Source organism: Trachypithecus francoisi, unplaced genomic scaffold, assembly GCF_009764315.1.
Source record: "Trachypithecus francoisi isolate TF-2019V2 unplaced genomic scaffold, Tfra_2.0 Contig00180, whole genome shotgun sequence".
In the NCBI taxonomy this organism is placed as follows: domain Eukaryota; kingdom Metazoa; phylum Chordata; class Mammalia; order Primates; family Cercopithecidae; genus Trachypithecus; species Trachypithecus francoisi.
The window spans coordinates 50143-62984 of NW_022680499.1; positions in this window are offsets into that span (position 1 = coordinate 50143).

A 12842-nucleotide genomic window follows, 5' to 3' on the forward strand; every position below is an offset into this window, starting at 1 on the left:
GTGATGAGTGGCAGAATTAGCAGGGCTCTGGTTCCCATGCTGGTCCATCCTGCTGGCATGGAGCTCTTTCAAGGCTGTGGGCTGGATGTGGCAGGTGGGGCTTCCTTTCTTCCCCAGACTAGCCCAGCAATTCCCCAGGAAGCCAGGCCTCTGCTGCTAATTCTGTCTTGCACCTCAACACGGCAGGAAACAGAGACCCAAAGCAGGCAGTAACTTGCCTACGTCCCCACAGGAGAGACGAACTCCTCCTCCCAACTGGAGGCCCTGTCCCAGTTATCTTCACCACACACCCCAGCAACACTACTGACCAGGGTTCCGTCTTCTGGACTCTATGGGCATCTCCATTCCAGGCTCAGCCATGGAGGAAGTAAGATGTGGTGTCTTGGGGGACCTGGTTGAGCAGGTCTCTGTTTCCTCATCTGGAAAATGTACAAATAATGAGCCTGTTGTGCATGCCTTACAGGGTCCTGATGTGGTTCAAGGGAGAAAGGGAATTTGACGGTCCTTGCATCTGGCTCTTCTTGATAAATATAATGGTGAGAACAATGGTGATAGTCACATTCAACTGAGTCCTCAGGAGGCCCTGAGGTAGGTGTGGTTTCCATTTCCCTTTCTTGATGAGAAAGCAGCCTCCGGGAGGCCTGGCTTAATGCCAAGGTTGCAAAGCAGTGAATGCTGGAGCTGGGAGTGAGTCTAGAATCAGGGCTCACTGGAGGTAGTGGGGGTATTGCATCAGCTGATCAAGGCCAGTTAACCAGGGTTTGAGGTCAGTGTGGCTGGGGTGCAAAATGGTTGATGGAGGATAATCTCACTGACCTTGCCCCTGACCCTCACAGTTGGGGACCTCCAAGTTGGTCACCCTGGAGAGGAACCCAGCAAATCTGGGGCAGCAGCAGGAGAGTGTGCCTGTGGTGGGGAGGGGATGCAGGGAGTCAGAGGACAGGGACTGTCCCTCCCTGCTGGAGGCCTCTACATCAAGCAAGCAGGGGACCTTTCTCCCCCAACTCTTCCCTCCTGTGACCACAGTGCCTGAAATGCCTCCATTAGAGAGACCAGAAAAGGGTCTGGGAGACCTGGCTCACTGTGGATTTTGGGAAGGGTGGAGCAGAGGACCACATGACCTTATTACTTGTTAATATCCCACCAGAAAAAACAACAAAAACAAAAAACTCACAAAAAAAAAACTGGTAGGGGTGGCTCCAAGATGGCCGAATAGGAACAGCTCCCAGCCATATCGCCCAGCGTGAGCGATGCAGAAGACAGGTGATTTCTGCATTTCCAACTGAGGTACTGGGTTCATCTCACTGGGGCGTGTGAGACAGTGGGTGCAGGACAGTGGAAGCAGCCCACTGAGTGAGAGCTGAAGCAGGGCAAGGCATCACCTCACCCAGGAAGTGCAAGGGGTAAGGGAATTCCCTTTCCTAGCCAAGGGAAACCATGACATACAGCATCTGCTCACTCCTTCCCTAATACTGCACTTTTCCAAGGGTCTTAGCAAATGGCACAACAGGAGATTATATCCTGTGCCTGGCTCAGAGGGTCCCACACCAACAGAGCCTCCCTCATTGCTAGCACAGCAGTCTGAGACCTAACTGCAAGGCAGCAGCGAGCCTGGGGGAGGGGTGCCTGTCATTGGTGAGGCTTGAGTAGGGAAATGAAGCAGCCAGGAAGCTCAAACTAGGTGGAGCCCACCGCAGCTCAAGGAAGCCTGCCTGCCTCTGTAGACTCCACCTCTGGGGACAGGGTGTAGCCAAACAAAAGGCAGCAGAAACCTCTGCAGACTTAAATGTCCCTGTCTGACAGCTTTGAAGAGAGTAGTGGTTCTCCCAGCACAGAGTTTGAGATCTGAGAACAGACAGACTGCCTCCTCAAGTGGGTCCCTGACCCCCGAGTAGCCTAACTGGGAGGCACCCCACAGTAGGGGCAGAATGACTCCTCACATGGCCAGGTACCCCTCTGAGATGAACCTTCCAGAGGAGTGATCAGGCAACAACATTTGCTGTTCAGCAATATTCACTCTCCTGCAGCCTCCGCTGCTGATGCCCAGTCAAGCAGGGTCTGGAGTGGACCTCCAGCAAATTCCAACAGACCTGCAGCTGAGGGCCCTGACTGTTAGAGGGAAAACTAACAAACAGAAAGGACATCCATATGAAAACCCCATCTGTATGTCACCATCATCAAAGACCAAAAGTAGATAAAACCACAAACATGGGGAAAAAACAGAGCAGAAAAGGTGAAAATTCTAAAAATCACAGTGCCTCCCCACCTCCAAAGGAATGCAGCTCCTTGCCAGCAATGGAACAAAGCTGGACAGAGAATGACTTTGATGAGGTGAGAGAAGAAGGCTTCAGACAATCAAACTTCTCTGAGCTAAAGGAGGAAGTTTGAACTCATTGCAAAGAAGCTAAAACCCTTGAAAAAAAGATTAGATGAATGGCTAACTAGAATAACCAGTGTAGAGAACTCCTTAAATTACCTGATGGAGCTGAAAACCATGGCATGAGAACTATGTGACAAATGCACAAGCTTCAGTAACTGATGCAATCAACTGGAAGAAAGGGTATCAGTGACTGAAGATCAAATGAATGAAATGAAGCGAGAAGAGAAGTCTAGAGAAAAAAGAGTAAAAAGAAATGAACAAAGCCTCCAAGAAATATGAGACTATGTGAAAAGACTAAATCTACGTCTCATTGGTGTACATGAAAGTGATGGGGAGAATGGAACCAAGTTGGAAAACACTTCAGGATGTTATCCAGGAGAGCTTCCCCAACCTAGCAAGGCAGGCCAACATTCAAATTCAGGAAATACAGAGAATGCCACAAAGGTACTCTTGAGAAGAGCAACTCCAAGACACATAACTGTCAGATTCACCAAAGTTGAAATGAAGGAAAAAAATGTTAATGGGAGCCAGAGAGAAAGGTCAGGTTACCCACAAAGGGAAGCCCGTCAGACTAACAGCGGATCTCTCAGCAGAAACTCTACAAGCCAGAAGAGAGTGGGGGCCAATATTCAACACTCTTAAAGAAAATAATTTTCAACCCAGAATTTCATATCCAGCCAAACTAAGTTGCATAACTGAAGGAGAAATAAAACCCTTTACAGACAAGCAAATGCTGAGAGATTTTGTCACCACCAGGCCTGCCCTAGAAGAGCTCCTGAAGGAAGCACTAAACATGGAAAGGAACAACTGGCACCAGCCACTGCAAAAACATGTCAAAATGTAAAGACCATCAATGCCAGGAAAAAACTGCATTCACTAATGAGCAGAATAACCAGCTAACATGATAATGACAGGATCAAATTCACACATAACAACATTAACCTTAAATGTAAATGGGCTAAGTGCTCCGATTAAAAGACACAGACTGGCAAATTGGATAAAGAGTCAAGACTCATCTGTTTGCTGTATTCAGGAGACCCATATCACATGCAGAGACACACATAGGCTCAAAATAAAGGGATGGAAGAAGATCTACCAAGGAAATGGAAAACAAAAAAAAAAAGGCAGATGTTGCAATACTCATCTTTGATAAAACAGACTTTAAACCAACAAAGATCAAAAGAGACAAAGAAGGCCATTACATAATGGTAAAGGGATCAATTCAACATGCAGAGGTAAGTATCCTAAATATATATGTACCTAATAAAAGAGCACCCAGATTCGTAAAGCAAGTTCTTAGAGACTTACGGAGAGACTTAGACTCCCACACAATAATAATGGGAGACTTTAACACCCCACTGTCAACATTAGACAGATCAACGAGACAGAATGTTAACAAGGATATCCAGGAATTGAACTCAGCTCTGCACCAAATGGACCTAATAGACATCTACAGAACTCTCCACCCCAAATCAATAGACTACATTCTTCTCAGCACCACATTGCACTTATTCCAAAATTTACCACATAGCTGGAATTAAAGCACTCCTCAGCAAATGTAAAAGAAGAGAAACTATAACAAACTGTCTCTCAGACCACAGTGCAATCAAATTAGAACCTAGGATTAAGAAACACTCAAAACTGCTCAACTACATGGAAACTGAACAACCTGCTTCTGAATGACTACTGGGTACATAACGAAATGAAGGCAGAAATAAGATGTCCTTTGAAACCAATGAGAACAAAGACACAACATATCAGAATCTCTGAGACACATTTAAAGCAGTGTGTAGAGGGAAATTTATAGCATAAATGCCCACAAGAGAAAGCAGGAAAGATCTAAAATCGACACCCTAACATCACAGGTAAAAGAACTAGAGAAATAAGAGCAAACACATTCGAAAGCTAGCAGAAGGCAAGAAATAACTAAGATCAGAGCAGAACTGAAGAAGATAGAGACACAAAAAAACCCTTCAAAAAATCAATGAATCCAGGAACTGGTGTTTTGAAAAGATCAACAGAATTGAAAGACACTAGCAAGACTAATAAAGAAGAAAAGAGAGAAGAATCAAATAGATACAATAAAAAATGATAAAGGGGAACTCACCACTGACCCCACAGAAATACAAACTACCATCAGAGAATACTATGAACACCCCTATGCAAATAAAATAGAAAACCTATAAGAAATGGATAAATTCCTGGACACATACACTCTCCCAAGACTAAACCAGGAAGAAGTTGAATCCCTGAATAGAACACTAACAGGCCCTGAAATTGAGGCAATAATTAATAGCCTACCAAACAAAAATAGTCCAGGACCAGATGGATTCACAGCTGAATTCTACCAGAGGTATAAGGAGGAGCTGGTACCCTTCCTTCTGAAGCTATTCCAATCAATGGAAAAAGAGGGAGTACTTCCTAACTCATTTTATGAGGCCAACATCATCCTGATACCAAAGTCTGGAAGAGACACAACAAAAAAAGAAAATTTTAGACCAATATCCCTGATGAACATCAGTGCAAAAATCCTCAGTAAAATACTAGCAAACCAAATCCAGCAACACATCAAAAAGTTTATCCAACACGATCAAGTCAGCTTCATCCCTGGGATGCAATGCTGGTTCAACATATGCAAATCAATAAATGTAATCCAGCATATAAACAGAACCAAAGACAAAAACCACATGATTATCTCAATAGATGCAGAAAAGGCCTTTGACAAAATTCAACAGCCCTTCATGCTAAAAACTCTCAATAAATTCGGTATTGATGGAATGTATCTCAAAATAATAAGAGCTATTTATGACAAACGCACAGCCAATGTCATACTGAATGGGCAAAACCTGGAAGCATTCCCTTTGAAAACTGGCACAAGACAGGGATGCCCTCTCTCACCCCTCCTATTCAACATGGTGTTTGAAGTTCTGTTCAGGGCAATCAGGCAGGAGAAAGAAATAAGGGGTATTCAGTTAGGAAAAGAGGAAGTCAAATTGTCTCTCTTTGCAGATGACATGACTGTATATTTAGAAAACCCCATCGTCTCAGCCCAAAATCTCCTTAAGCTGACAAGCAACTTCAGCAAAATCTCAGGATACAAAATCAATGTACAAAGATCACAAGCATTCCTATACACCAATAACAGACAAAGAGAGAGACAAATTATGAGTGAACTCCCTTTCACAATTGTTTCAAAGAGAATAAAAGACCTAGGAATCCAACTTACAAAGAATGTGAAAGACCTCTTCAAGGAGAACTACAAGCCCCTGCTCAACAAAATAAAAGAGGACACAAATAAATGGAAGAACATTCCATGCTCATGGATAGGAAGAATCAATATCATGAAAATGGCCATACTGCCCAAGGTAATTTACAGATTCAATGCTATCCCCCATTAAGCTACCAATGACTTTCTTCACAGAATTGGAAAAAACTACTTTAAAGTTCATGTGGAACCAAAAAAGAGCCCACATTGCCAAGACAATCCTTAGCCAAAAGAACAAAGTTGGAGGCATCACGCTACCTGACTTCAAACTATACTACAAGGCTACAGTAACCAAAACAGCATGGTACTGGTACCAAAACAGAGATATAGACCAATGGAACAGAACAGAACCCTCAAAAATAATACCACACTTCTACAACCATCTGATCTTTGACAAACCTGACAAAAACAAGAAATGGGGAAAGGATTCCCTATTTAATAAATGATGCCAGGAAAACTGGCTAGCCATATATAGAAAGCTGAAACTGGTTCCCTTCCTTACACCTTATACAAAAATTAGTTCAAGATGGATTGGAGGCTTAAATGTTAGACCTGAAACCATAAAAACCCTAGAAGAAAACCTAGGCAATACCTTTCAGGACATAGACATGGGCAAGGACTTCATGTCTAAAACACCAAAAGCAACGGCAACAAAAGCCAAAATTGACAAATGGGATCTAATTAAACTAAAGAGCTTCTGCACAGCAAAAGAAACTACCATCAGAGTGAACAGGCAACCTACAGAATGGGAGAAAATTTTTGCAATCTGCTCATCTGACAAAGGGCTGATATCCAGTACCTACGAAGGACTCAAACAAATTTACAAGATAAAAACAACCTCATCAAAAAGTGGGCGAAGGATATGAACAGAGACTTCTCAAAAGAAGACATTTATGTAGCCAACAGACACATGAAAAAATGCTTATCATCACTTGTCATCAGAGAAATGCAAACCAAAACCACAATGAGATACCATCTCACACCAGTTAGAATGACAATCATTAAAAAGTCAGGAAACAACAAGTGCTAGAGAGGATGTGGAGAAATAGGAATGCTTTTACACTGTTGGTGGGACTGTAAAGTAGTTCAACCATTGTGGAAGACAGTGTGGCAGTTCCTCAAGGATCTAGAACTAGAAATACCATTTGACCCATCCATCCCATTACTGGGTATATACACAAAGGATTATAAATCATGCTACTATAGAGACATGTACACGTATGTTTATTGCGGCGCTATTCACAATAGCAAAGACTTGGAACCAACCCAAATGTCCATCAATGACAGATTGGCTTAAGAAAATTTTGGCACATATACACCATAGAATACTATGCAGTCGTAAAATGGATGAGTTCATGTCCTTTGTAGGGACATGGATGCAACTGGAAACCATCATTCTCAGCCAACTATCACAAGAACAGAAAATCAAACACAGCATGTTCTCACTCATATGTGGGAATTGAACAATGAGAACACTTGGACACAGGAAGTGGAACATCACACACTGGGACCTGTCATGGAGTAGGGGGAGGTGGGGAGGGATAGCATTAGGAGATATACCTAATGTAAATGATGAGTTAATGGGTGCAGCACACCAACATGGCACGTGTACACATATGTAACAAACCTGCACGTCGTGCATATGTACCCTAGAACTTAAAGTATTAAAAAAAAAAATATTGGGGATGCTTGCTGGTTTTGGATGCCAGCTAGGGGAAAAAGAAGGTGAGAATTGGGGGAAAGCAGCTGGGGATCCTTAGTTACTCCAAGTGAAAGACCTGGGTAAGGGGATACAGAAGACAGTAGTGGTGAGATTTCACGGGACAGACCTTGGGCAGGCACCTAAAAGCGGGTGCTCATCATCTTGACTGTGTGGATCGGAGTGAGCCTGGGGCAGGCAGGTCAGGGACCAGGATTCTGAGGCCTGGGAGGAGAGAGCCCTTAGATCTCAGCACTCAGCAGACCTCCTCTCATGAGAGCCTCACAGCTGCCCCTGTGAGTTGGGGTGTTAAGCCCCTGTCACCTATGAGTGGTGGAGGTTCCATAGCAGCTGCCAGTCTCTGCTTCCTAAGTAGTGATTCTTCAGGGTTGTGTGAGGTTTGGGCTGAGCTGAACTTAGCCTGTCCCTCAGGTGGTACCCAGGAGAGGAGAGGGAAATTGCATTCATGAAAGATCAGACAGGTCCTAAATGGCTGCGCACTTTCTCTTTATGTAAGGCCTCAGTTTCCCTGTCTGTCATGAGAGACGGTTGAGGCAGAAGGTTCCCAAGCCTCAGTTCCCATGCTGTCTCCTCTGGAACCCACAGCCTAACACAGGTCTCAGTTCTGCTCAGTGCACAACCCCTGACCCTCATAGCCTTGGCAGTAGCACAGCGTGAGAGCGGGTGAGGAGCAGGGCTAGCCATGGGCTGGAGTGCCTTTCTGATGAACCTTGGCTCTCTGCCTTCCAGGGATATTAGGTCAGCACTCAAAGGAGGAATATGAGCAATTGGGGCCCTCACTCTGGAGAGGTTGGGGATGTGGAAGTCAGAGACCCTCCTGGGCAGGATGCCCCCCTGGTTCCACCCTCTGCCTCTTAGATTTATTGGGAGGGTTTGATGCACAGAGAAGGAAGAAACCCATCCCAGTGGAGGGTGTGGGTAGGGGACTGCAATCAATGACAAATTCGTAGAGGAAGAGCTGTTTATATCCAACTCTGAAAACAGGTTGAAGCTGAATGGGATTGAAGAAGAGGGGGCCCCTTAAGAGAAAAGTCCTAGCGACCAGTGTCTGCTCCTCCCACCCCAACAAGTCCCCTTCAGCATCTTCCATCCAGGCCCTGTCAGCATCCTGTCCTTCCCTCTGGGTTCAGGAAACCAAAGTCCTCCAAGAAATGCAGCCGCTTCAGTAACAAGAGAGAACTGTCATCTTCAGACTGAGGAGGAATTTGGGGTTTGGTTCAGGTCCATTGAAAAGCACAGTCGGAATAAAACATGGGGGTAGCAGATATTCAGAGGGTAGGAGGAAACTCTCTCATGGCCAGCTTCAGACAGCCTGTGGCCATGGCTCCCTGGTCAGCAGGAGACCATGCTGCATGGGGACCCCTAGGCAGACACTGAGGTGTGGCTGCTGCCGTGTCACAGCTACTGCTCTTTCCTGCAGTGACAACCTGTCCTGCCCACTGAGCCTCTATCCCAGTAGGCCAGCAACACCCTCAAGGCTAAGAAAATCAGGCCATGAAGAATCTCAGGGCCAATGAGTGCACAGGTGGTAGGGGCAGAGTGCCTCAGGGCTCAGTGAAGTTTGGGCTGAGTATGCCTCTGGGCTTCCAACTCCACTGTGACCAGCACTGTGATTGGGGCAGCCTCACTGCTCTGGAATTTGAGGCACCATTGTCATAAATATAAAACACTCTTCCAATCCTTTTCATTTTTATCTTCCTCTGTAATCACCATGTACTGCTGCTCTGTTAGTGTTTTTATTCAAATTAATAAACATATGTTATACAGTGTGTATCATTGTTCCTCATGATTTCTACACCATACTGTATGATTCCAGTCATATGAGGTACTTACGGTAGTTCCATTCATAGAAACACAAGGTAGAAGAGTGGATCCCAGGGGCTCTAGGGAGGGTAACAGGGAGGTATTGTTTAATGGGCACAGTTTTGGTTTTGCAGAATGAAAAATAAAACATTTCCTATGAATGTGGATGATGGCTGCAAAACAATGTAAATGTACTTAATTCTTTTGAACTGCACACTTAAATTTGTTAAAATGGTTAATTTTATATATTTTACCACAATATAAAAATACTTTAAAAATAAACAGACTATAGCTATATGCAACAGCATGAATGAATATCACAAATACAATGTCTCATAAAAGAAAGTTGATGTAAATATATACATACTATATAATTTCATTCATATTAAATCCAAAAATCAAACAAAACTGAGGTTCTGCTTCTACTCATTGTGGAGTAGCTTAGTGAACTAACACTCTTAGAAGTAACAAACATGAAATCAGGATACAATACTATATATTATTATAGAAATCCATCTACATATAATAGAAACATGATATATGTGTGAATAAGAAATAAATGAAGATTTCAGCTGTGCCCCCTGTAGGGGATATAGGTAATAAAGTTTCAATTCAGCCCAGTAACACCTTTTAAGTTTGTAGTACACAACTTTGCAACTCACGACACCTGTGAAGAAACATGAAAATGTAATCCATACACAAGATAAAGTGCTGACAATAGAAGCTACCCCAATATATCCAAGATATTGTAATCAGAAGACAGGGATTTAAAGGCAGCTATTATACATGTGTTCTTGGGGATAAAAGAAAATATTTGCATTACAATTGAACAGATGTGAAACTTCAGCAGAGAAATGGAAACTATGTATATAAAAAGAACCACATAGAAAAATAAGGAGATGAAAAAATATTTTGAGCTTTTCCACAGATTAGAAACAAAAGACACAGCAATAGAAATGATTCAATCTGAAGAAAAGAATGTAAAGAAAATAGAGCCTTAGAGGCCTGTGGTATAATTGAGTCTGAGAAAGAGGAGAGAGACAGACAAATCAAATGAGGTACAAAATAAATCAGCAACGGGTAAGTGAATACTTTCAAAAAACTTTCCAAGACCTTAATTTTTACATACAAAAGACCAACAAACCCCCAAAATAAATACAAATAAATACAAATAAAATCATACCAAGGCCACATTGTGACTGTGGAAACTGGCAGGGCAGGCTTTCAACTGACTTGTAATGATTTCTAATAGTCACTATTTATAATAACGGAAAGTAGAGTTTTGTTTTTTTCTTCGAGCGTCTGACTTAGGCACAGATGACTGACAGGTATTAAAGGCAGATGACTTTCCAGCCTTCTCTTACATTTTCTATATCTTACCTTGGATATTATTTGTTTCCTCGAAATCCTGCAGTAAAATTAATGCTCCAGAAAGATGTCCCCGGGAGAGTCTGCTCTGCTGCATCCACCCTGCACGGAGCTGAGACTGTGCCTACACTAGTTTCAGAAGTGTGTAGTTGTGCAGTACTTAGAGTTAATCTGAAAAAGTAAATGGGAAAAATTGATTCAGATAATTATCACTGTTAAGTTCCACCAGCAAAGTATTGAAAGTGGTTATAAAGGGATATTTAAAAAGCAAAATTAAAAGATTTTCTAAGGGAACCCTATTCACAGCAGAAATGCAGACACTGAACATGACCTCACCAAACTTCCCTTATGCGTTGGGAGGGACCAAGAGGCCTTCTGGTCTTGCTGGCTTGCGTTAATTATGGCAGAGCAGTCCATACTAATGAAATGGGAAAAGTTCACTTGTCCCTTTTGCAGGTTGTGCGATGGGGGTGTGACTTGCTTCTTCAGTGCCCTGCTGCTCAAACTTCTAGGGGAGCATACAGAGGGGCAGGCTATGGGGCTCTGACCCCATGGCAGTGATCTACAGGTGAATGTTTACAGCTGAAGCCCCAGTAGACGTGTGTTACAGCTCTTTTAGTTTAGCTGTCCATAGGCGACTTGTGTTAGTCAACTCAATTAGACCCCTGCTTTACCGGAAGGACAGATGGCTTTATGTATCTCAGGGTTCTTGCCTTGGTCTACTGGAAAGAATTGGATCGCATGTGGGCTTGGAGAATACGCGGGAGGTTTTATTGAGTGGAAGTAGCTCTCAGCATATGGGGGAGGCAGAAGGGAGATGGTTTTCCCCTGGAATTGGACGCCCAGGGGGCCTGGCTGTCTGACCAAACTTTACCTCCTTCTGCCAGTAGATAGCCTGCTGGCCTGCTGGAGTCTGTCCTGTGCTCTTCCCCAGAGTTCTCCCCTCCATGCCCAGAGGATGTACAGTCACCTGTGCGTCTGCCTGCTAAGAGCCTCAGGGTTTTTATAGGCACAAGATGGGGGCATGGCAGGCCATGGTTGTCTTGGGAAATGCAACATTTGGGCAAGAAAGCAAAAATGCGTGTCCTCACCTGTAGCAGGACGAGTCACAGACAAAACTCCTCAGACACCGGATTAAAGAAGGAAGAGGTTTTTTATTCGGGCGGGTGCATGGGCAGACTCACATTTTAAGAGCCGAGCTCCCCGAGAAAGAAATACTTGGCCTCTTTAAAGGATTATCACTTTAAGGGGTCCACGTGAAAGGGTCGTGACAAATCGAGCAAGCGTGGGAAACGTGACTGGGGGCTACATGCATCAGCTAACAGAACAAAAAGTTTTACAATCCTTTTTTCATACAGTGTCTGGAATTTACAGATAACACAAGTAGTTCAGGCCAGGGGTTGATGTTATTATTATCACTTTGTTTAACTTCTAGGGCTGGGTGGTGGTGCCAAGGTTATCTGGCTATTTATCTTACTTTTGTTTCATTCTCTTTACTCCTATCTTGTGAACTAGGCAAGGTGGGGGGAGGAGGGCAGCAGGAGTAGTAGTGGTCTCCTTCCTTAACCTAGTTCCATGGGAGCGGAGCCCTAGCCAGGGACCATCCCCTCCTCTAACCCTCACTTCCCTTCCCCTTTCGTATCATTTAAAGGGACCACTCTCTTCCCTTCCCAGCAGTTCCCTTCCTTATCACTAGTACCCCAAGACCTGGGAATCAGCCTGGGTGGGGGTCAGTTGTGGATGTGACCCCAAAAGCAACTTAAGGGGTCCTTTCCTTGTGGCTGTTTCTTGACTGGATGGAGCAGTGTTCAGGCCTTTCCCCTGTGACGTTTTCTCCTAATGACGTCACAGGCATTTCTCCTGTGACTTTATTACAGCGGCTGGAGCGTCCCTGTGAGAGGCCTGACCTAGGTGTGGGGGGTGCAGCCAGACCGGGGTGCTCCTGGGGTGCAGAGGATTCATGGCAGCACGGAGAGTCAGAGGGAAAGGTGACTTTGGAAAGGCAAGTGCCAGGTTACTAGGACCGTGTATATTCACTTCTGGCAGTGAAATGACGGTTTCAGACACTATGAGGGAGCTTCTCGGATAAGATACAAGGAAACTCTGCAGCTGCCAGGTCCACGGGCTGGTAGCCCCACCTCTACGGAGGGGGCTACACAGCGCATGCCCGAAGGGCGTGTCAAGGGGCGGGGCAAGAAGGAAGGGGCGGGGTTGAGGGGAGGGGTGGGGCAGACGAAAGGGGACGTGTGAGCCCATTTACTGGAGGATCAACATTATCATGGCAACACTGAGGAGGCTGTGAGAGT